Source organism: Dasypus novemcinctus, chromosome 20 (assembly GCF_030445035.2).
Source record: "Dasypus novemcinctus isolate mDasNov1 chromosome 20, mDasNov1.1.hap2, whole genome shotgun sequence".
NCBI lineage: Eukaryota > Metazoa > Chordata > Mammalia > Cingulata > Dasypodidae > Dasypus > Dasypus novemcinctus.
The window spans coordinates 48,620,989-48,647,023 of NC_080692.1; positions in this window are offsets into that span (position 1 = coordinate 48,620,989).

Sequence of the window (26,035 nt, forward strand, 5' to 3'; positions counted from 1 at the left end):
CCTCTGCTGTTGGGAGGGGAGACGGGCCAAGCAGGATGGGGTGAGGGGTCAGAAACTTGGCGAGTTCCTTTCTTTTTCTTTTTCTTTTTTTTTTAAAGATTTTAAATTTATTTCTCCCCCCTCCCCCAGTTGTCTGCTCTCTGTGTCCATTCGCTGTGTCTTCTTCTGTGACGGCTTCTATCCTTATCAGTGGCACGGGAATCTGTGTCTCTTTTTGTTGCGTCATCTTGTTGTGTCAGCTCTCTGTGTGGGCGGCACCATTCCTGGGCAGGCTGCACTTTCTTTCGCACTGGGCAGCTCTCCTTACGGGGCGCACTCCTTGCACGTGGGGCTCCCCTATGCGGGGACACCTCTGCGTGGCAGGGCACTCCTTGTGCGCATCAACACTGCGCGTGGGCCAGCTCCACATGGGTCAGGACGCCCTGGGTTTGAACCCTGGGCCTCCCATATGGTAGGCGGGCGCCCTATCAGTTGAGCCAAATCCGCTTCCTGCAAGTTCCTTCTGAGAATCCAGGTTTCTCTGTGAGAGGTCGCGGGTGAGGGGACAGCGAGGCCAGGGTCGTGAGTGGGGACTTCTGAAGTGGCTGCAGGGAAGGGCCAAGGCGGGGAGGTGAGCGGGGATGCCCGCAAGGACCGCGCACATGCAGTGGATGCCCACCCTGGCCCCCGGCACTCCCCACTCTGCGGCAAGGGGCCGGCAGCTTCCCCGTGACCCTCTCGGCCCTGCTGCAGGACGTTCTGCTGGGGGCCTGCTGCACCTGCTGCTGGGCAGCTGGAGGGCACAAAAGCTAATGCCCTGGGGCACCTGGACCAACGACACACAGGAACGGGTGGCCCACGGGGGGCTCCTCACAGCTCACAGGGGCTCCTCCGCTCAAATCCTTGTCACAGGCTCAGCTTTGTGGGAACTGGCCCCAAGACAAGGGGCCACTGCAATTAGTGAGGACCCATTTATAGTGGCCCTCACCTGCCAGGGTGCCCAGCTCCAGCAGTGCTTGGCAGCCTGCGTGTGAGTAACACAGATACCCCAAATCACAGAGGGGAGGAGCTTTGCAGCAGGTGCGTGAAGCTGCTGGGGCAGAGGAATGTAAGATATTGGCAGGACTGTGCTTGACAGTGTTGTTCCTTTAGTCTAAAATGTGCAGAGAGGTGGCGGATTGACAGGGAGAATGTACACGGTGGTGGATTAGAGGGCCCCAAGCAGAAAAGGAACACATGTATTAATAAAATGTGCAGAGAGGTGGCGGATTGACAGGGAGAATGTACACGGTGGTGGATTAGAGGACCCCAAGCAGAAAAGGAACACATGTATTAGGAGTGTTTGGACGGACCAGTGGGGGAACAGAGGATGTGGTAGGAGATGGGACACTTGATTTAGTAGGTGTAGAGGTGGGGCAGCTGTGTATGCCATGGCCATGAGAGTAGGTGACTGTCGATTATCAATCTACTGTACTATATTTTAATGAGGAATTCAAGAATTCTTGAGACGGGAATTGAGATGGTATGGTCATGCAGATACTTAAGTCAGCTTGGATGAAATGGTTTGGAAGACTATGATTAAAAAGGAAGGATTATCAGAAACTCTGCAGGTGAGGTGATATAATCAAGTGGCACAGGCCTCAAAGAAGTAGCAATGGAAACCATTGTTTCTGACAACATAGGTTTTTTTCATTCTTTTTTTTGTTAGAGAAGTAGACTTACAGAAATATCATGTATAAAATATATAAAATACAGAGCACCCATAAACCACCCTATTCTTAACACCTTGAATGAATGTGGTACATTTGTTATAATTCATGATAGAATATTTTTATAAATGTACCATTAACTATAGTCCATCATTTACTGTAGGGTTCCTTGTGCTGTGCAGTGCTCTTGTTTCTTTCAGTTTTTATACTAGTAACATATAGGTGACCTAAAAGTTCCCCTTTTAATCACTTTCGCACATATAATTCAGGGCTGCTGATCACGTTTGCAATGCTATTGTACCAGCACCATCATTTTATTACCAAAACTTTACAGTCAACTATAATAGAAATTCTGTACAGTTTAGGCATTAACTCCACATTCCTCCGCCCAAGCTGGCCCCTGGTAACCCGCATACGAGATTCTGACTCTATGAGTTTGTGTATTCTAATTATTCCATTTCAGTGAGATCATACAACATTTGTCCTTTCGTGTTTGACTTATTTCACTCAACATGTTGTCTTCAAGGTTCATCTGTGTTGTCACATATATCAGAATTTCATTCCTTTTTTCTTTTTAAGATTTATTTATTTATCCCCCCCCCCATCTGTTCATTGTTTTGCACTCACGGTCTGCTCGCTGTGTCTGCTCGTCTTCTTTAGGAGGCACTGAGAACTTAACCCAGGGCCTCCCATGTGGGAAGCGGGTGCCCACTCACCTGAGCCACCTATTCTCCCTGCTCGTTGCATCTCCTGGTTGTGTCTCCTGGTTGCATCATCTTATCTTGCTATCTTCTTTAGGAGGCACCAGGAACTGAACCTGGGACTTCCCATGGGGAAGGGAGTGTCCAAGGCTTGAGCCACAGCTGCTCCCACTTCATTCCTTTTTAATGCTGAATAATATTCCATTGTTTACACATGCCACATTTTGTTTATCCATTCATCTATTGATGGGTACTTGGGTTGCTTCCATCTTTTGTCGATTATGAATAATGCCGCCATGAACATTGTTGTGCAAATATCTGTTCAAGCCTCTGCTTTCAATTCTTTTTGGTTTTTACCTAATAGTGGTATCATCGAGTCATATGGTAATTCTATACTTAGCTTTCTAAGGAATGCCAAACTGTCTTCTACATCACCTGCACCATTTCACATTCCTACTAGCAATGAGTGAATGCTTGTTTTTCTCTACATCCTCTCCAACACTTGTAATTTTCTGTTTGTTTTTTTAATAGAAGCCATTCTAGAGGGTGAGAAACGGATTCTCATTGTGATTTTGATTTTCTTTTCTCTAATAGCTAATGATGTTAACCATCTTTTCATGATTTTTAAAAAATTTCCTTCTGAATGCTTCCTCCATGTAAAGATACTTTTGCTACTCCTTGAGCTATTGGTTTATTTTTTCATTTATTTATTTATTTATTTATATTGAAGGTACTAGAGATTGAACCCGGGACTTCATACATGAGAAGCAGGCACTCAGCCACTGAGCTACACCTGCTCCCCTCATGTGATTTTTAGTCATTTGTATATTCTCTTTGGAGAAATGTCTTTTCAAGTACTTGACCTTTTTTTTTTAAGATTTATTTTTTATTTATTTCTCTCCCCTTCCCACCCCCCCCTCCAGTTGTCTGCTCTCTGTGTCCATTTTCTGTGTGTTCTTCTGTGTCTGCTTGCATTCTTGTCAGTGGCACTGGGAATCTGTGTCTCTTTTTGTTGTATGATCTTCCTGTGTCAACTCTGTGTGTGTGTGGCACCACTCCTGGGTGGGCTGCACTTTTTTTCACACAGGTGACTCTCCTTATGGGGCGCACTCCTTGAGCGTGGGGCTCCCCTATGTGGAGGACACCCCTGTGTGGCACGGAACTCCTTGTGCGCATCAGCACTGCATGTGGGTCAGCTCACCATATGGGTCAGGAGGCCCTGGGTTTGAACCCTGGACCTCCCATGAAGTAGGCAGATGCTCTATCTGTTGAGCCAAATCTGCTTCCCTCTTGACCATTTTTAATTGGGTTGTTTATCTTTTTATTGTTGAGTTATAAGATTCTGTATTAGTCTGCAAAAGAGGTGCAGATGTGAAGTATCAGAAATCTGTTGGCTTTTATAAAGGGTATTTATTTGGGGTAAACGCTTACAGTTACAAGGCCCTAAAGAGTCCAGCTCAAGGCTGCTTTCTCACCGGTCAGTTGCCATGTGTTGAAGCAAGATGGCGGGCGATTCCTGCCTGGTCTCTCCGTCCTGGGCTTCCTCTTTCTCTTGTGGCTCCGCGTGCCCAGCTTCTTCCCAGTCTCAGCTGTGGGCTGGCACAGTGCTTGTCTCTCAGGGCTTCCTATGTCAGTCTCGACTCTCTTCCCACAGTCGGCTGCAAACAATCAGGCAAATGACTTATCTCTCTTCCTGGGGATTTAACTATTTGAGTCTTCTCCTTTCTGTCACATGGCAGGATCAAAGTTACAAAATTCTCTCCTCTTCCCTTGTGTCTTCTTGAGAGACTGTCTGTTGGCCCACCAAGGGGGCAGGGACTCAACCTGAGTGACTCCTTAATGACGTAGCCCAATCAGAAGCCCTAAATTGATTTTATCAGGTAAACCTAATCAGAGTCCCCTCACTCAATTTAATATAATCAAAGGGTATCACACCCAGAGAAGGGATTAGTTTACAAACACAATGTTTCTCTTTTTGGGATTCAGAAAAATAAACTCAAACCATCACAGATTCTTTATATATTCTGGATATTAAACCCCTTTTGGATTTGTGGTTTCCACATATTTTCTCCAATTGAGCAGGTTGTCTTTTCACGTTTGTGATAAAGTTCTTTGATGCACAAAAGTTTTTAACTTTGATGAGGTTCCATTTATCTGTTTGTTCTTTTGTGGCTTGTACTTTGGATGGAAAGTCTAAGAAACCACGGTCTAATACAAGATGCTGAAGATGCTTCCCTATGTTTTCTTCTGGGAGATTTATAGTCCTAGTTTTTATATTTAGGTCTTTGATCCACTGGAGTTAATTTTGGTATATGGTGTGAGATGGGGGGGGGTCCCCCTTCATTCTTTTGCATGTGGATATCCAGCTCTTCCAACACTGTTTGTTGAAGAGATTATTCTTTCCCAGCTGAGTGGCCTTGGGACCCTTGTCAAAAATCATTTGGCCCTAGATGGAAGGGTCTATTTCTGAACTCTCAGTTTGATTTCACTGGTCTATACATCTACCCTTGTGCCAGTACCATGCTCTTTTGACCACTGCATCTTTGTAATAAGTTTTATTTTTCATTTATTTATTTTTTTAAAAAAGATTTATTTCTCTCCCCTTCTCCCCCCCACCCCAGTTATTTGTTCTGTGTCTATTTGCTGCATGTTCTTTGTCTGCTTCTGTTGTTGTCAGCGGCATAGGAATCTGTGTCTCTTTTTGTTGTGTCATCTTGGTGTGTCAGCTCTCCATGTGTGCGGTGCCATTCCTGGGCAGGCTGCACTTTCTTTTGCACTGGGCGGCTCTCCTTACAGGGCACACTCCTTGCGCGTGGGGCTCCCCTACGCGGGGGACACCCCTGCGTGGCATGGCACTCCTTGCGCACATCAGCACTGCGCATGGACCAGCTCCACATGGGTCAAGGAGGCCCGGGGTTTGAACCTTGGACTGCCCATGTGGTAGACGGATGCCCTAACCACTAGGCCAAGTCCGCTTCCCTGTAATAAGTTTTTAAAGTCAGGAAGTGTGAGTCCTGCAACTTTGTTCTTTTTCAAGATGGTTTTGGCTATTTGGGGCCTCTTACCCTTCCAAATAAATTTGATGATTGGCTTTTTCACTTCTACAAGGTAGGCTGTTGGAATTTTGACTGGGATTGCCAATTATTTTGGGTAGAATTGACATCTTGACACTTTTAGTCTTCCAATCCATGAGCATGGAATGTTCTTCCATTTATTCAGGTCTTCTTTGATTTCTATTAGCCAGGTTTTACTGTTTTCTATGTACGAGTCCTTTACATCCTGGTTAAATTTATTCCTAGATAGTTGATTCTTTTAGTTACTATTGTAAATGGAATTTTTAGAGAAACAATTCCTTCTCAGATTGCTCATTACCAGTGTATAGAAACATTATTGATGTTTTGGGTGTTGATCTCGTGCCTTGCCACTTTGCTGAATTAGTTTCTTAGCTCTAGTTGCTTTGTTATAGAGTTTTCAGGACTTTCAATATATAAACTGATCCAACTTACTTTATTTTTTTTAAAAAAGATTTATTTATTTATTTAATTTCCCCCCTCCCCTGGTTGTCTGTTCTTGGTGTCTATTTGCTGCGTCTTGTTTCTTTGTCTGCTTCTGTTGTCATCAGCGGCACGGGAAGTGTGGGCAGCGCCATTCCTGGGCAGGCTGCTCTTTCATTTCACGCTGGGCGGCTCTCCTTATGGGTGCACTCCTTGCGCGTGGGGCTCCCCTACGCGGGGGACACCCTTGCGTGGCACGGCACTCCTTGCGTGCATCAGCACTGCGCATGGCCAGCTCCACACGGGTCAAGGAGGCCCGGGGTTTGAACCGCGGGCCTCCCATATGGTAGACGGACGCCCTAACCACTGGGCCAAAGTCCGTTTCCCCCAACTTACTTTAGACCTTTAGAGTAGCCCTTGTTTAACTGTTCAGATTTTCTTAGCTCTTCATCTGATTCTTACCCTGGATATGTGGTACAGTTTTAAGATTGCACCTTTTGTGCAATTATTTCACTTCCAGAAAGTTTCCTGTCTTCTTTTCCTTCTCCGGGCATCTTGATTTCCCTGAGAAGAAAAAAATTCTGTTTGTTTTGTGCAGCATTTCCCCCCAACTCCTATGATTTGTTTCAATTCTCTCGCTCACTCAGGTTCCCCTTTTAATTACACTTTTCACTTTTCACCCATTTTGTCTTACACTTTTCAGCCTTTTTGTCTACCAGCCGTTCAATCTCCCCACCCGCCCCCTTTTTTGCCCCCATGAGGCTTTTCTGCCTCCGGTTTCTTCCGCATTTGCGTACCCCACCGCGGGAGCCAGATGGGGTCAATCAGAAAGAGCCATTCAGTGCTCAGATAGTCCCGCAGAACTGGGCTGAGCGCGCACCTCTTGCCGACTCTCCCGCCAGGCTCTTCGTCTCTGGGCGCTGTCCTTGGCCACTTTGTCCCGCCCTGGGTCTCGTGGACCTGGGCCCCTGCGCCTGGCTCTGTGCGGGCTGACTCGCCGGCGAGCTGGCTCTGTAGCCTGCGTCAGGGCAGGCGCGCCCCAGGGCAGGCGCGCCCCAGGGCAGGCGCGCCCCAGGGCAGGCGCGCCCCAGGGCAGGCGCGCCCCAGGGCAGGCGCGCCCCAGGGCAGGCGCGCCCCAGGGCAGGCGCGCCCCAGGGCAGGCGCGCCCCAGGGCAGGCGCGCCCCAGGGCAGGCGCGCCCCAGGGCAGGCGCGCCCCAGGGCAGGCGCGCCCCAGGGCAGCTGCCTCCTCGTGAGGCAGGCCTGGAACGCCCCCCTCTCGCCTGGTTCTGGTGTTTCTTTTTCTTGGAGCATTTGTGGTGCCCTTCTCCAATCGGTACCATCCTCCAGAGTTCCAAGCAAGTGGTATCTGTCCTTTTAATAGTTGATTCTGAGGGAAGACTTCCCGGGGTATGTCCTACGTTGCCGTGTTGATGATGTCATGTCCTGTCGCTATGGATTTACTTACTCTTATCAAGGGCCGCTTGGTGTTCCATGGGTGCTTGTATCCAGTTTACTTCACCAGCCCCTACTGAGGGACATTAAGTATGTATCTTATTTTAAAAAATTATAAACAAGGTGTGACTACATCTTTTCAAATTTGTGCAATTATCTCATTGAGATTAAGTCTTGCACATAGAATTTTATCAAAGAATATACACATCGTAAGTTTCAACACGACTTGTCAGATTGCTCTTTGTATTAATAAGAGTCACAGCATTTTACATACCCACAGAAAAGGCACAGGGTGCACATTTCTCCCAACCATATCAATGTTGGAGTTGGATCAATTTTTTAAAGTCTTTGATGATGTTGATGTGGGCTATGGGTGGCAGGCTCTTTGTCTCTTCAGAGATAACCTAAACTGTGACTTGTGGGTGTGGGATGATGAAAGGTTGCAGTCCTGCCCTTGGTGAGCAGGAGACAGTTTAACAATGCAAGGTCTATAAACTTTAAGTATTCAGGGGAAATGCAAAGCAACTATGCTAAAAGCTTATCGAATGCCTGAGGTCCATGCTAAAAGCTTACTAAGATGTGGAAATATATGCTAATTCAAGCCTATTAAGAACTGAAACAAAAGGACCATTTGGCCTTTCCTCTCTGTATAAAAGGGACTAAAAAATCTTGTTTGGGGCTCGGGATTCAAACAGAAAGTTCCTGAGTCCAGCCAGCCGTCAATAAACCATTTTTCCTTCTCAAAATCATTCCTGAGTCCTGGCCTCTCTATACTCAAGTAATTGAACTTCTCTGAAATTCTACAACATTTTTGGTGACCACGAAGGGACAACAAACGAAGGCCAGAGACGGTAGCATTTTGCTGCCCCTTCCAAATCCCCGAGGAAGCCGGGAGGACTCGGGTGAACCCCAAATCTGGGCGCCCCTGGATTAAATTTAATCCAGAAAAGATGTGGGCTCCACCAGAATCTTCCCGACAAAAATCGAGGGCAATGGAAGGTCTGAAGAGAAAGATTCTGGGAACGAAAAAGAACTCCAAACATGGAAGAAGATAAGACTCCCTGGGTGAGCACAGTCTGGAAGACCCTAGCTTTAATTGCTAGGAAGGGGAGGCTGATCACCTCCCAAGAGAACCCTAGTAGCCCCAGAAGATTGGGGGAAAGCCGTTCTTTCTAGGCTTGGGAAAAGGAGAAAAACCGGGGAAAAGCCCTGGTGTTTTGGGTTTGTCTAACTGCATGTTAGAATCTGGTACTAGTGTTATATCCACTAAAGGAGTGGATCTTGATTTTAATAGGAAGGGCTGTTTATAGATTCGAGTCCTAATGTCCTGGAGAAAAACGGGGAAAAAGCTCTGGTGTTTTGGGTTTGTCTAACTGCATGTTAAAATCTGGTACTAGTCTTCTATCCACTAAAGGAGTGGAGTCTTGATTTTAGTAAAAAGGGCTCTTTATAGGTTCAAGTCCTAATGTCCTGGAAATTGGTCTAGATTAAAAAAAAAAAAAAAAACTTGGTTACAGGAAAATGGATCGGCTTTTCTGGTGGAGCTTGGTCTGGGTGTAAAGTTTAAACAGTGGAAAAAGTCTAGCTGAAATCTTTTGATATGGTGCTAAATTGTGAATGAATTCGCTTTATACCAAATGTTAAGTGTTCTGAGGTTTGTGATGGCTGTGGGGGCAGCCATGGTGAAAATATATATAAACTTGTGGGTCAAATTAGTGACCTTTGTGCTTCTGTCTGTGTCAGCTCAATGCTAGTGTTGGAGTTGTGTCCTTATGTAAAGTGGAATTACAGCTGAGCTGAAGCCCTCCCTTGCCATTGGCAAGGGGGTGAAATGATTATGGGGCAAAACTGAGGAGTCTGGATGTTTGCGGAGTCTAGATGTTTGTGCATGCTCTGCTGTCTTGTCTCTGGTCTGGCCCTTTGCCGGGGCTTGGAGGCCATCTGTGTCCGTGCCATGCAACCAAGTTTGTTGGGGCTGCCCCAGTCAGGGTGGCTGGGTCCCTGGGAGAGTTTTTGTCTGCTCATTTTGGCTGAAAGCTGGAAAGGGGGGAGGGGCTCACCCCTTTACAGTGAGTCCACAACTTCTATTCATAAGCCGCATTCCTGTTTGATTGTTGTGCACCTGACTGCCTGGAAGGGGGGAAGTTAAGGGGGTGAAAAGCGGAATCAGAATAAATGCAGTAAAGTTCCCTCCCTAGGGTGTCAAAGCCAAACTATATTTGCATTCTGCCCAGGTTCTTAGAAGGTATTGTAGTAACTTTAAGTAAGAGAATGTGTTCTGTGAAGGTAAAATTTGTCTTAAAGGTATAAATAATTATAAAGGTTTTACAAAGCATTGTTTAAATTAAGGTATTTAAATGGCTAATTGCAGAAAGTCATTATTAAACAAAAACTGAATTGATAATAATAATAATAAAAGGTAATTTTATAACAAACTTATTCGGCAGTCAGCCTCCCCTTCCAACTTGCTTCCAAAAAAACTGTTTCTGGTGTTACATGCTACTAAGTATTAAAAGCGAAGAAAAGTTCATTACTTTAACAAGCTTGTTTAGTATTAATGGCAATTATATGTTGTAAGAAGTTTGCCTGGTAACTTCGTATGGAATGTGTTTTTATTGTTAAGGAAGCAGAAGATGGTTTTGTCCTAAGATAAAATGATTGATTATTGGAAAGAGTAGAGTGTGGGACAAAATCTGAATAAATACTGAAAGTGTAGAAGGTTTGTAAAAAGAAACTTTTATGATTAAAATTGAGTAAGATCAGTATACAAAGAAAATCTGGTTTATCAAAATAGTTTGTGCTTTAACCTCATCATTTCCTCAGTGTTTGAAGAAGGGTCTTATCTCATCAAATCCTGAAAAGTAACTTTTATTTCAAACTAACTGCAAGAGATTTATTTTACCTTAAAGTAATGGTTAAGTTCATTTAATATGTTATAAGTCAAATGAAAGGTGTTTAAAAGTGTTATAAAATTAACAGGTTTTTAAAAATTAATAAAAACTGTAACTAAGAGTTAAAATCATTTATAAATGCATTTATATTATGAAAGAGCGGAAAGATAATAACTGAAATTATAACTGAGTGAATTTAGCCTGAAACTATTATTTAAGTGTAAATTCTAAACTAATCTTTCCTTTGTTTATGGTTACTTCAAGCCTAACCTCACCCCTTGCCTTTGCCTATGGTTATTTCATAATAGCTTCTGCCCCTACAGGCCAGACAAGAGCAAGGACATCACTGTCTCCTGTCCTGGTATTAGTAACCCTTTCTCATGAATTCAAGTGTAAACTAAATAAATTGCTGCCTGATAGAATAAGGTTAAATGACCACTGGAGTTTTATTATCTCCAAAATCAAAAAGGGGGGTGGAGGGGGAGAAGTCTCCTGCCTTAATGGTCAGTGTTCCTAAGAGTGGCAATTCATGAGAAAAACCAGTCTTGTCTCCCTGAGGCTTCAAATAGCCTCAGTAAATATATATAAGATTAATCTTGTTGTTTATCCAAAATTCTGCTAATTTCAAAGTAAAATATAAAGTTCTAAAACAAAATGGTGCTAAAGCATTGAGAACATTTTGGTTATTACAATCCATTAAGTAAGAAGGAAAATTCTTGTGTAAAACTGCGTAGTCATAGTATAAAACTGCACAGTCATAGTGCAAATTAAGAAGAGTTTCAGGAGTCTTTGAAATGTTTTGCAGTCACACCTTGTTTTGTAAGAATTAGAAGTTTAAAGTAACTAAAGTTATGTTGTTGTGTCAAACTATTCATGTCTGCCTATTTGCTGGGTTATAATTAAACAAATTAAGTAATTGTGTAATGTGTTTTAAAACCTGGTAGTCAGTATGCTCTTAAATTGTTCATTTTCATAACTTAAACAAAGAAAAGAAGTTCTTAGCTTCCTATAAGGAAAAAAGAAAACATTCCTTGCATAAACTATAATGGTTTCAATTTTATTTAACTTGAGTGTAATCTCCCATAGTTAATTTATAAACTAAATTAACATTATGTACGAAATCTTCAAAGTAATGAAAATTGTAAGTTCACATTAGTGAAATTAGGCTAAAGGAAAAAGATTGTAGATATGCTCTCTTAAATAAATAGAGTAAATTTCTTTAGTAATTGTAATTTAATAAGTTTATTTAAACATGAGGTGGCTAGTCAATGTGGTTATAGTCAATTATAAAGAGTTTGTAAAACATCTTCCAAACTAAAAACATTTAAATAGTTCTAGTTCTAAAAGTCATTGTTAACTAAAACTTAGATTGGTATTAGTTGCAAAAAATAACTTCGTAATAATAAAACCTGTCTGAAGGCCACCACAAGGTACATATTAAAGTAAATAGTAATAAAAAGTTATCTTGATTCTATTGGAAATATTCTGTTTTCACTTTAACAATGAAAAATATCTTTTTTCCTCTATTACTAAAGTAAAGTACCTACTGGTATCTTCATGGTAAAATTGTGTAAGTAAACAGTCATTTGATATATGATGTGTTGCATTAAATTGTTTAAAATATATATATAAAAACAAGGAATAAACGTTAACATTATCAAACTCTTGTGCATTCAAACCAGGCCTTGTATGCATTGCATTTTGCCTCTCCATGTGAGTTATTAGCTAGGCTAATCACTAACCCCTCAATTAAAAATATTTGCTATATCAGCCTCTGGTTCTGCTCCTGAAGTCGATGAAAACTACGTTACAGTTTCAAGCTCCTGCAGCAGCCAATAATGACTCGGTACAACCAAGTGTACAATGGATATCGCCTCCAGACTGGCACTGTTCCATGGTGCCAGAGAGCACTATGCACCAGGCTAGTGGAATACTGGAAAATCTCTCTAAGATGAAGGATGCTGCGACTTGCTCACTGCGTTGAAGAACATGCTAAGTGGAGCCATGATACCAGGATACTGTAAGTAAAACTTAAACACAATTGGCATTATGGCCTGCTCTCATAGAGAGATAACATGTAAGGTATTACAAACCTGAAACTCAAAACTAATAATTGCAACTCTGAATCCTTATGCATTAAGTAATACATTAGTTAATATTAAGTGCTGTACTTTTATCCTGTACTAAATATATGCCTAATAATTATAACGTTATCTTTTCTATTTTGGATCAAGTGCGGAAGTATATTAGACATGTTAAATTCCTAGTAAAATCATTTTCTAAACAGTTAATAAACATGTCTATAGAATAAGGTGGCAGTCTCAGCCAGTCTCAGTCAACTTCTATATTCTACTGTACTCTGCTGTGTAGCAAAGGTGAGGCTTGCTTGCTGATGGTAAGTCACCTATTAAACAAGTCAAAATTGTTAAAAATTGTACAATTAAAACCAAGGTGTAAAAAAACCTTTATTCTGTAGTTCTGATCACTCCCACAGGTGAAAACTAAAAGAATTTCCAACTTAGTGTTCTAATCCTGAGTGAAGCCAGTTGCCCAAGGAGTGCCAGTTGACCAGGAGCATCTGACAGAGCGAATAAGTGTCAATCATTGAACAGCTTAGAATGTGTTTTCAGACAAAGCTAAGTGTCTGTTGCAATTTCTCTCTAAAGATGAATAACTTAAAAAAGAATATATATGCTGTTCCCACCAGCTTTTAAGGAGTGCCATCTTTATAGGCACCTAACCTCGTCTACCTCTGTAATCCAATGTGTCCTCTTTTAAAAACTGGTATTCCAAATTTTTAATTAAGTTTGTTTCTTTCAGAGTAAACATCTTATTAACCATATGAAAACTTCATCCAACTTCGTACAGAATGCCAGATCCATCTTCCTCCAGTTAGAATAAATTAAGAATTTTACACCTTATTAGGCAATAACTACAGCCCATGGCCAGCAGGAAGCAGTTACAGAAAAGAGATCGTCTCCCTTCAGCACCCCTTTTAAATTAAAGGTGTAAACTCTTCAAGGGTAAAATAAAATTAATAGATGGATCTGGAATCTGACTGGAAATCCATGTGAGCGCCGGTGGCCACAGAATAACTGCAGGAGGCCCCCGCCCCAGGATTCTGCTGTCCAGAATGAAAACTTCTAAACTCTTAAAAACAGTCCTGGATGCTACATTAAAGATTGATAAATAATCAATCAAAACAACAAACAGCCATCCACCTCATAGCTCCAACAATAATTATGCCAAAGCTTAGCAAGTTAAACTTTGGCAAAGGGGGGAAATGATGTGGGCTATGGGTGGGAGACTCTTTGTCTCTTCAGAGATAATCTAAACTATCTGTGACTTGTGGGTGTGGGATGATGAAAGGCTGCAGTCCTGCCCTTGGTGAGCAGGAGACAGTTTAACAATGCAAGGTCTATAAACTTTAAGTATTCAGGGGAAATGCAAAGCAACTATGCTAAAAGCTTATCGAATGCCTGAGGTCCATGCTAAAAGCTTACTAAGATGTGGAAATATATGCTAATTCAAGCCTATTAAGAACTGAAACAAAAGGACCATTTGGCCTTTCCTCTCTGTATAAAAGGGACTAAAAAATCTTGTTCAGGGCTCGAGATTCAAACAGAAAGTTCCCGAGTCCGGCCAGCCGTCAATAAACCATTTTTCCTTCTCAAAATCATTCCTGAGTCCTGGCCTCTCTATACTCAAGTAATTGAACTTCTCTCAAATTCTACAACAATGTGATAGGTGAAAATTATCTCATTACTGTTTTTTTTGTGTGTGTGTGGTAACATAAATATAACGTTTCCCATTTTAACCACTTTCAAGCCAACAATTTCAGTAGTGTTAATTACCTCACACCCTCCACTAACAAAACTTTTCCATCACCCCAAACAGAAACTCTGCACCCAGTAAGCATTAACGACCCATTCTCCCCCTCCGCTCCTGCCCCTGGAGCCTTGTATCTGATTTCTGTCTCTATGAATTTGCATATCCTGCTTATTTTGTATAACTGAGCATATACAATACTTGTCCTTTTGTGTCTGGCTTATTTCACTCAACATAGTATCTTCAGTGTTCATCCACGTAGTAGTGTGCACTGAGACTCCGTTCTGTTTTTTGTTTGTTTTCATTCTGTTTAAGGCTGAGTGATATTCCTTTGTATGGAAAACCATATTAGGTTTATCAGTTCATCCATTGACAGGCACTTGAGTTGCTGCCAACTTTTGGCCATTGTAAATAATGCTGCTTGAACATTGGTGTATGAATATCTGAGTTCCTGTTTTCAATTCTTTTGGGTATATACCTAGAAAGTGGGATTGTCAGGTCATACAGCAATTCTGTATTTTAACTTTCTCTATAACTGTGACACTGTTTTTCACAGTGGTCCCACCGTTTTAATTCCCACCAACAATGCTAGAGAGTTCCTATTTCTCTGCATAACAAATAAAAATATTTATTATTTTCTGTTTTTTAAGTACTACCCACTTTAGTGGGTGTGACATGGAATCTCACTGAGGTTTTTATTTGTATTTCCTTAATGGCTAACAATGTTGAGTATCTTTTCATGTGCTTGTTGGCCATTCACATATCTTCTTGGAAAAATATTTACTCAAGTCTTTGGCCCACTTCTTAATTGGATTGTTCTTTTTACTGTGTATCATTATTAAGTTTGCCTCTTGGATTTTTAGTGAAATTGAACATTTATTCATGCATTTATTGATGATTTACACTTTCAATTATCTGTTTGTGACTTTTGCACATTGCTTTTCTATTCAAGTTTTTTTCTGTTAACATATTAAGGATGTTACCCCTTTGCCTCAACATTTTCTTGTTCGTCATTTGTCTTTCAACTTTGTAAGTGATGTTCTTTTTGCCACATAGGAGTTTTCAATTGTTTGTTCTCAAATTAATTATTAGTTCCTGCTTTCTATTATTTTTTTAAAGATTTATTTATTTATTTATTTATTTATCTCCCCTTCCCCCTCCCACCCCAGTTGTCTGTTCTCTTTGTCTATTTGCTGCATCTTCTTTATCGGCTTCTGTTGTTGTCAGCGGCATGGGAATCTGTGTTTCCCTTTGTTGTGTCATCTTATTGTGTCAGCTCTCCGTGTGTGCGGCGCCATTCCTGGGCAGGCTGCACTTTCTTTAGCGCTGGGCGGCTCTCCTTACGGGGCACACTCCTTGCGCATGGGGCTCCCCTACATGGGGGACACCCCTGCGTGGCACGGCACTCCTTGCGTGCATTAGCACTGCACGTGGACCAGCTCCACACGGGTCAAGGAGGCCCGGGGTTTGAACCGCGGACCTCCCATGTGGTAGACGGATGCCCTAACCACTGGGCCAAGTCCACTTCCCTATTACTTTTATATTAAATTTTTAAAAAATAAAAAATGTATTTACATGCAGGAGGTAAGGATTTACTGTTTTCCCTCTAGTTACCAGCCAATTTTCCTAACATTTTTGAATGACCCCTGCCTTTCCTCACTGTTCTGAAGGTCATCTTTTGTCACATACTCACACATTAGTGCTCAGTGCCCTCCTCTCCTCCTGCTCCCTGCAGCCTGGGCCTCTCTTCGGTGCTGGCGGCAGCCCAGCCCAGCCCCTAATGGATGCAGCAGCCGGGGACCTGGTGGGCGGCGTTTCAGACAGTCCAGGAAGGGGGAGAGAGGGTGGAGTCGAGGCGAGCTAACAGCAGCTCTGGGGGAACAAGACTGTGACTCACACAGTGGCTGGAACATTCACGGGCAGTTCCTTGGAAGCACAAAAATAAACGGCAGCAGGGTGGCAGGCTGTCTGGGCCTTTATTTCCAGGCCTGCACTGCTGGAGCCGGGGCGCCTCTCTTCTGGTCATTACTCTCAGTGCCGGCACATTGGCCACTCACAGGAGACCTGCCCCTGTTTACAGCCCAGGGACTGCTGAGGCTGAACTCTGGTGTCACGGCACACCCAGATGGAAGTGCCCCACAGCCGCGGGTGCCTCCCCTCAGTTGCTCCCCTTCCTTTTGCACACCTCCAATGGACTGATTCCTTTTTGGGGACAATTGAAGTGTGGATTCCCTTCTAAGAGAGGATCCCCTACAAGTTTGAGTATAACCTTATAGGAGTGGCATGCTTAAATCCTCATACTGCTTTTGTTTTCCCATTCCATAAGCATTTTAATTGCTAGTGTACATGTTTTTTTACAATTGTAGTATGCTTTTTAAAAAAATTTTTTTAAAGATTTATTTTATTTATTTCTCCCCCCCTCCCCCCCCGTTCCCCCATTGTCTGCTCTCTGTGTCCATTCGCTATGTGTTCTTCTGTGTCTGCTTGTTTTCTCATTAGGCAGCTCCAGGAACCAATCCTGGGACCTTCTGGAGGGGAAGAGAGGCAATTACTCTCTTGTGCCACCTCAGCTCCCCTGTCCTACTATGTCTCTTATTTTCTCTCCTCTGTGTCTCTTATTGCATCATCTTCCTGTGTCAGCTCTCCACATCAGCCGGCACTCCTGTGCAGGGCGGCTTTCTTACGCTGAGTGGCGTATCCACTCAGGGCGGCACTCCTGCGCGGGGTGACATCCCTGGGTGGGCTGGCACGCTGTGTGGGCCAGCTCACCAAATGACCCAGCTGCTCTCACCAGGAGGCCTTGGGCATCAAACCCTGGACCTCCTATATGGTAGATGGGAGCCCAATTGGTTGAGCCACATCCGTTTCCCAGTAGTTTCCATTTAAAAATTTTTATTATAGACACAGAACCAGCAAGATGGCGGTGGAGTAAGGAGCTCCTAGAGTCAGCTTCTACTACAGAGCAGTTAGTAAACACACAGAGATATCTGGAGCTAGCTGAAGCACCTGTTTGGGGGCTCTGGGAGACCAGAAGAGCATCCTGCAACATCCTTGAAGGAATGGAAGGAGGAGACTGCCCATCTGCAGAGAAGACTTGTAAGTAGAACGCTTCACACCCAAAGGCTGGTGCACATCCTCCACTGGAGCCACCCCAGGAGCTGTTCCGTGGCTGAAATTGAAGGCTCCACTTCCCAAAAACAGGGGAGGAAGAGACGGTTGGGCACCAACTTTAGCTATCAATGAGTAAATTCAACGGCCTAAAGTATAATCCTGAAAACAGCTAAAGTTTGAGCCTGTCCAAGTCAGAAAGAGGCCAGGAGCCACCATCTTAACTCTGCGCCTGGCACTAGGGGAAGCGGAGTAGACTGAAAATCACAGTGCTGGTGGGACCAGCTTCTTTCCATCCAGGTCAAATCGCAGCTCTAGCATAAGCCCCAGCCTTACCTCCAGCAGGGAGGAAGCTGGGGGTGCCTATGCCAGCCTCTCTGGGAAATTACTGGCCAAGCTGCGGAAACTGGTGATCATCCTACTTTGGCAGCATGAGCTGCCCCAGGAGCTGTTCTGAGGCTGGAGTTGGAAGCTCCATTTCCCAAAAATGGGGGCGGAGGAGTTGGTTGGCCACTGATTTCAGCTACTGATTGGTGGATTTGGCTGGCTAGAGTATAACCCTAACAACAGCTAAAGTTTGAACTTGTCTGGGATGGAAAGAGGCTGGTAGCTGCCATTTTAACTCTGCCCTCAGCCTGAGGGAGAGCCAGACTGACTGAAAATCACAGTGATCGTAGGAACTGGTTTCTTTCACCCAGATCAGCCTGCAGTCCCAGCCTAGGCATCAGCCCCACCTCTGGCTGGGAGGAGGCTGGCGGGCCCTGTACCAGCCTATCCAGGTAACTGCAGGTACATTTGCCTGGCACAGACTGAATAATTGGAAGTCTATTGGGGCAACTGCAGTCATCTTGGACCTGCATTGCATAGATTGCTGCCCACACATGCAGCTCCATTCCCACCCCAGGGCTGGGGAGAATGGGGCGTGAAGCTTTATCAGTCTCTCTGGGCAACTACAGTCTAGGCCTGCATAGCTTGGATATTTCCACACAGCTGTGACTCTGTCCCTACCCCTGGCATAGGAGAAAGTTGGGAGAAGCTTCATTGGTCCTTGGGGTAATGAGGGCAGCTTAAGCCTCCACAGCTTATAGCACCAGCTACATCCTTGCTTCTTACTGCACAACCAGCAAGGGAGAAATGGCAGGAAGCCCTAAATAAAGAGAAACCTGCACCCAGAATAATACTCTAATAAGCCAGGTGCCAAGACACCAACAAAAAATTACAAACCACACCAAGAAACAGGAAGATATGGCCCAATTAAAGTAACAAGATAAGCCTCTAGATGACATAAAGGAATTGAGACAACTAGTCATAGATGTTCAAACAAATCTCCTTAATAAATTCAATGAGATGGCTAAAAAGATTAAGGATATTTAGAAGATGTTGGATGGGCACAAAGAAGAATTTGAAAGCATACATAGAAAAGTAGCAGATCTTATGACAATGAAAAGCATAGAATCATTTAATAGCAGATTTGAGGAGGCAGAAGAAAGGATTGGTGAGCTTGAAGAAATGGCCTCTGAAAGTGAATATACAAAAGAACAGATGAAGAAAAGAATGGAAAAAATTGAACAAGGTCTCAGGGGAGTAAATGACAGCAAAAGACATGCAAACATATGTGTCATGGGTGTCCTGGAAGGAGAAAATAAGGGAAAAGGAGCAGAAGGAATATTTGAAGAAATAATGGTAGAAAATTTCCCAACCCTATTGAAGGACATAAATATCCATGTCCAAGAAGAACAACATACTCGCATCCAAAAAAATCTGAATAGACCAACTCTGAGACACATACTAATCAGAATGTGAAATGCCAAAGATGAGAGAATTCTGAGAACAGCAAGAGCAAGCAATGCATAATGTATAAGGGATACCCAGTAAGATTAAGTGTTGATTTCTTATGTGAAACCATGAATGCAAGAAGACAGTGGTGTGATATAGTTAAGATACTACAAGAGAAAAACTTCCAGCCAAGAATCTTATATCCAGCAAGATTGGCTTTCAAAAATGAGGGTCAGTTTAGAATATTCAGAGATAAACAAAAACAGAGATTTTCTAACCAAGAGACCAGATTTTTCAGGAAATTCTAGAGGGTGTGCTAGAGCCTGGAAAGAAAAGAAAGGAGAGAGAGGCCTAGAAGAGTGTCTAGAAATGAAGATTATATCAATAAAAGTATCTATAAGTGTCAAAAGAGTGGTGAAAATAAAATATGACAGTTAAAACTGAAAAAGTCAGGAATAAACTTAACCAACGATATAAAGCACTTGTATTCAGAAAACTGCAACTCAATGTTAAAAGAAATTTAAAAAGGTCTAAACTGGAAGAACATTCCATGCTCACAGATTGGAAGACTAAATATCATTAAGATGTCAATTCTACTCAAATTGATACACAGATTCAATGCAATCCCAATAAAAAGTCCACCAGCATTTTTTAAAAGTTGAAAATATGATTATCAAATTTATTTGGAAGGGTAAGTGGTCCTGAATAGCGAGAAGCATCTTAAAAAGGAAAAGCAAATTCTCCTCTCTAGGCTTTAACTTACATGGCTATAGTGGTAAAAACAGCATGGTACTGGCATAAAGACAGACACACAGACCAATGGAACCAAACTGATGGTTCAGAAACAGACCCTCACAAAAATCAAGTGATTTTTGACTAGCCAGTCAAACCCACACAGCTTGGGCAGAACAGTCCATTCAAGAAATGGTGCTGACAGACTTGGATATCCATAGCCAAAAGAAGGAAAGAGGACCCCTATCTCACACCTCATCCAAAAATTAACTCAAAATGGATGGTACAAATAAAGCAAGAACCACTAGAAGAAATTGTAGGAAAATATCTTCAAGACCTGGTGGTAGGTGGTGGATTCTTAAAGGAGATAAGAGGAGGATGGAGATGGACTACTGATGTTTAATGTATGTAGCAGTTTTAATTAGCTTTACTGCAAAAGTGTGGAAATGTATAGAGTGGATGATAACACATAGTAACAGCTAGTTTATAAATGGGGATGTGGCTGAAAATGGTAGTCTAGATATGTAAATGCCAATGAACAGAATGCTAAAGAATATTCTAGGAACAGAATATCAAGAAGCGGATGAGAATTGTTGTTGATGGTACAGATGCAAGAATATCCTTTGTGAGCTAGAGCAAACGTACATCACTATTGCAGGGTGCTGGGAATGTGGAGAAGCATGGGAAAGATACAAATGGAGTGACCTTTGGACTGTGGTTGGCAGTCATAATATAATATTCTTGGGAAGCAGACTTGGCCCAATGGATTGGGCATCTGCCTACCACATGGGAGGTCTGCAGTTTAAACCCTGGGCCTCCTTGGCCCGTGTAATGAGCTGGCCCATGCGCAGTGCTCGTGCACGCAAGGAGTGCAGTGCCACGCATGGGTATCCCCCATGTAGGGGAGCCCCAAGTGCAAGGAGTGTGCCCTGTAAGGAGAGCCGCCCAGCGCGAAAGAAAGTGCAGCCTGCCCAAGAATGACGCCGCACACACGGAGAGCTGACACAACAAGATGACGCAACAAAAAGAAACATAGATTCCTGGTGCTGCTGATAAGGAAAGAAGCGCGCACAGAAGAACACACAGCGAATGGACACAGAGAGCAGACAATGGGGGGAGGCGGGGAGAGAAATAAATTTTAAAAAATCTTAAAAAATATATATATATATATATATAATATTCTTGCATCTATGCCAAAAATGAACTGTGCTGATAATGGGGCAGTAAGGAAAATGCATGCCAAATGTACACTATGGACATGGTAACAATCAGATGATATTATATTATTTGTAATGTCCCACCATAGTGTGGTGTGTTTATAGAGGGGTATTGTTTGGGAATTCTGCACATGTGCATGATTGTTTTATAAGTTTACAACTTTTTTTTTTTTTTTTTTTTTTTTAAAGATTTTATTTTTATTTAATTCCCCTCCCCTCCCCCGGTTGTCTGTTTTCTGTGTCTTTTTGCTGCGTCTTGTTTCTTTGTCCGCTTCTGTTGTCGTCAGCGGCACAGGAAGTGTGGGTGGCGCCATTCCTCGACAGGCTGCTCCTTCCTTCGCGCTGGGCGGCTCTCCTTACGGGGTGCACTCCTTGCGCGTGGGGCTCCCCTACGCGGGGACACCCCTGCGTGGCAGGGCACTCCTTGCGCGCATCAGCACTGCGCATGGGCCAGCTCCACACGGGTCAAGGAGGCCCGGGGTTTGAACCGCAGACCTCCCATGTGGTAGACGGACGCCCTAACCACTGGGCCAAAGTCCGTTTCCCAGTTTACAACTTTTGTTCTAAAAAATATATTTAACAAATAATAATAGGATGGACTGGGGGGGGATACACCAAATGTAAGAAAAGGACTATAATTAGTAGTAAGATTTTGAGAGTATTCTTTCATAATTTGTAAAAAACATCTCACAGTAATGCAAGGTGTTGGTGAAAGGTTGATATATGGGATCCCTGTGTGATGTTATGCATGTTTGCTTAGTAAGTTCACAACTTTGACTATACACTTACTGTTCATGTATGTTCAAGGTAATAATAATAATAATAATAATAGGGGGGTTGGGGGAAAGTTCTTTGGTTAGCAGTAATACTTTGAAAATGCTGTTTAATCATTACTTAAAAAGGTTTAACAACAATGTAAGGTATTAGTGGTAGGGTGAGGTGCAAGAGTCCTGTATGATGCCATATATGTTTGTTTTGTAAGTTCACAACTATTCCTATACACTTACTGTTTTTGTATGTTTATGTATGAGGGATATACTTCAATAATTTTTAAACAGTAAAAAAAAGTTTCATTATAGAAATTTTCAAACACATAAATAGAAGTAGAGAGCCTAGTACAAGTACAGAAGATTATATACTGTACCATCCAGCTTCAGCAACTGCTGATACATGGCCAGTCTTATTTTGTCTCTACCGCTAGTTTTTTTGAAAGTTTTTATTGCAGTAACCAATACAGAGCATGGAATTTCCCATTTTCACCACATTCAAGTATACAATTCAGTAGTATTAATTACATCCACAATATTGTACTACCACCACCTATATCCATTACCCCTCCTTTTTCATTACCTCAAACAAAAACTCCTCATCCATTAAGCTACAAACCTCTCTTCCAGCCTCCCCTACCCCATAGCCTATAAACAACCATCTGTCTATGAAAGTTGCTCCTTCTGGGTGTTTCATATAAACGAGAGCGCACGATATTTGTCTTTTTGCATCTGGCTTACTCACATTACTTTTTTTGAAGAGTAGCTTCCTTAAATCTTTATAGAGCCATCCCCTTCTAAAGAGAGCTACTGTTAGTGTTTCAAAGGTAAAAAGAAAGGACCAAAGAAGTGCCATCTCGATGAAGGCGTCTCCATGAAGGTAGTCGGCTGCATACATTCTTGAGCCAAAAAAGGTGTTTTAACTGGTAGAAGCTGAGGCATGGATTCTTATCACTGCTGCCCCTTCTACCTTCCACGAGGCTCAGGGATGCTGGCACTGCCTCCACTCTCACTTGGCCTCTGAGTTCGCTGCTGGTCTCCTCATGTCCACAGCCGTCTTGACTGCTCAGAAACCACCCTGCAGGCCCTTGAGCTCCACCACTTCCTCTCCTTCTTCTCCTTCCTCTTTTTCTTGCCAGTAAAAGGAATTTTTTGAGACTTGGGGGAAAAGAAACACGCATGGAGGTTTGATGCAGGCTCCTCTAGGCATCGAGAGAGTGGGCTTTGGCTTTTAAGTCACCTTTTAAGCTAAAGTTTGGGGGTCTCAGGTGTTTGCTGTTCTGATTGATCACCCGGCCTGTCGGTTTCCCAGGGGGCCCAACGATGTGGCCCCTTTTTTTTTTTTAAAGATTTATTTATTTATTTAATTCCCCCCCCCCACCCCTGGTTGTCTGTTCTTGGTGTCTATTTGCTGCGTCTTGTTTCTTTGTCTGCTTCTGTTGTCGTCAGCGGCACGGGAAGTGTGGGCGGCGCCATTCCTGGGCAGGCTGCACTTTCTTTTCACGCTGGGCGGCTTTCCTCACGGGCGCACTCCTTGCGCGTGGGGCTCCCCCACGCGGGGGACACCCTTGCGTGGCACGGCACTCCTTGCGCGCATCAGCACTGCGCATGGCCAGCTCCACACGGGTCAAGGAGGCCCGGGGTTTGAACCGCGGACCTCCCATATGGTAGACGGACGCCCTAACCACTGGGCCAAAGTCTGTTTCCCGATGCGGCCCCTTTTGAGGATATGCGGGCCTTTCCCTCTCGTTCCAAAGGAGATTCTCATGGGGTTCTTCAGCAGCCTGCTTCTCAGGAGGTTTCCAGGTGGGGTCTCACAGTCATGCAGTCTGTCAGCCATGTTGTCTGTTGGCCATCTTGTCTGCCGGGCAGGCCGCCTTCCCCCTTTCACTACACCAACTGCCTCAGCTTCCCCTCAGAGAGTCCACACCCTTATACTTAAGGGGGTGCTGAGATGCGATGGTCACTCTCCTGTAGCTACTTGCTGCTGATTAGGGCAGTAGTCCCTGCCTGACAGGGTGTAAACCGCTCTAGCTATTCTACTGAGTAGAGGAAAGATGGGTCTAGCATCCAGGTTAGGAATGGATGAAATCCCACATGACTACTAAGACGTTGATTCTGGAAGAAATAAACTTAATTAGAATTTTGAAGATCCATGGTCCCACTAAAAGGATAAAGAAGATAGTGGTAGGCCCCAAAAGGGGGCCAGCCATGACATACTGGACCTTGAGAGTGAGAAAGGCCAGATGACTTCAGAGGCTGCCTCCTCCCAAAGTTGATGGGAAACAGCATTCTTCCCTTGAGTTCTTTTATGCTCTTGGTTAACTCTTGGGAGAGATTGTGGTAGACCTGCTGGGTTTGGTGAAAACTGCCAACCCGTTGCCACAGCAGTGGTTACGCTTAGGACAGCTCGGAGAGGTGTGAAGAGAGGTACTGCCCTAGAGATAAACCGGGGGCTCTTAGCCTTTTCTGTTCCACGGACCCCTTTGCCAGTCAGGTAAAAACCACGGACCCCTTCTCAGGATGTAGCAGCAGAGAGTTTTACCACACTCAACATTGGCATGTCTTTAAACTAAATTTTAGGATTGTTCAAAATTATGTTTTACAACTTTCCCAGAATTTCAATACCTGATAACCTAACACAGTTCAGTATCTGTTCAAACGGTCATTTTTGGCAAACATTTAGAAATTTGAGTCTTCCCACTGCATCACAAAACCATCTCTGCCATCCTTACCACCCTTTTTGCAGGCAGTTATCCACTGCACTCAGAACATGCTACATCAAAATTAAAATCCTACCAGTCCACACTATACTGTGTATTATTTAATAAATATATCACATCCGCACCACACGTCCCCACAGGAATAGTGTTTTCTTGAGTTTTCAATTCAAGCTCCTGGACCCCCTGAAGTCCGTGGACCCTGGCTAAGAGCCCCTGACGTAAACTCACAGAGGCAGTGTAGAAAACAGCATGACAGGCATAAGGGAGGCAAATAAAGACAGTACCGGAGAGCCATCAAAAGTAAACAGGGATTTCACCTTAGCAGTACAGGAAAAACGACTTTCTCCTTTATTTTATGAAAACCTGAGGTTCCCAGTGGAATCAAGATGATCTTTCCTTACTGCCACTTGAATATGCAGATGGAGGTCCTGTCGCCGTGCCCGCCACCTTGGGGCCTCATCCTCACGCACGCTTGGGACCCCCCTGCTCTCCAGTCACTGCCTGGGAGAAGGCAGCCTGCCCTGCCACCCTCCCGAGGCCAGGGCCCCGCGGGTGAGGCTGCCCCTGCACCCCTGGGGACCCTCCCACAGGCCAGGGCCCCGCGGGTGAGGCTGACCCCCTACCCCTGGGGAGACAGCAGTCCTGATGGAGCTGGACGGTGGTGGGCACCCTTCTGATTTGTACAAAGGCCTCCCACAGGCCGGCCTCAGAGCTGGGCAGGACTTGCAGGAGCACAAGGTGGTACTGAGCCTTTTGCACTCGGCAGGCACCCCTAACCCCTCACAGTGAGCCCTGGAGGCCCATTCCGGTGTCTCATTCTAGGCGCTTCCTCTCAGGTCCTCTTTTCTGGATGCTTCTGACGGGTCTGTTACCACCAGCTGCACTGCAGGTGAAGATGAGCATCTCGCCTCTGCCTCTGCTGAAGGCACCGTTACCACGGCAAGATGGCCTGTCCTCTGGGGAGGTAGCCGTGGTGTGGCTTTTCTCTGCTGTCTTCCAGAAGCTGAGGGATTTGTTTGCATATAGGGCCGCCCATGACCTCAAAGAGTACTTACGAGCTGGTCCGCCCAATCCCCTCCGTCCCTCCTCTCTGCCTCCTGCCTCCCTCCACGGCTGGCGGAAGCTGTCGTTCTCTTACACGACGCGTCACCTGTTAGGTACTGATCCAATCTGGGCTCACAGTTTTTCCCCGGGATTTTCTAGTTAAAATTGAGAGGGCCTCCCTCTGCAAGAGTAAAGCTGTGATTAAAAACAAAACTAGACAATTTTATATGGCTCTCTCCTGGCAGAGATGGTTGACCTGTAACAAAAGAGAGTGGAGGTGGCGTGTAGAGGGAAACCGAGACTCGAGATGGAGAAGCAGCCTCCTGGCACCAGTCGGTCCCTGGTTCTCGAGGTCCAGCTGCAGCCGTTTTCCCATGAGGTGGCTATTCCTTTCCTGCTTGGAATTTATGAACCAGCAGCCCCCGCTCTCCCTACCCCTTTTCTGTGGGTTTATTCAAGCTCTATTGCCATCACCTGAAACCCAGAGGCGAGCACGTGCTCTGCTTTTCTACTTGGCTCCACCGGGCCTGGACTGGCAATGTCCTTACTTCTCTAGGTCAGAGCCAGAGGTCCCGTGGCTCACCTGCCACATGCACCGTTCCCAGGATCATTC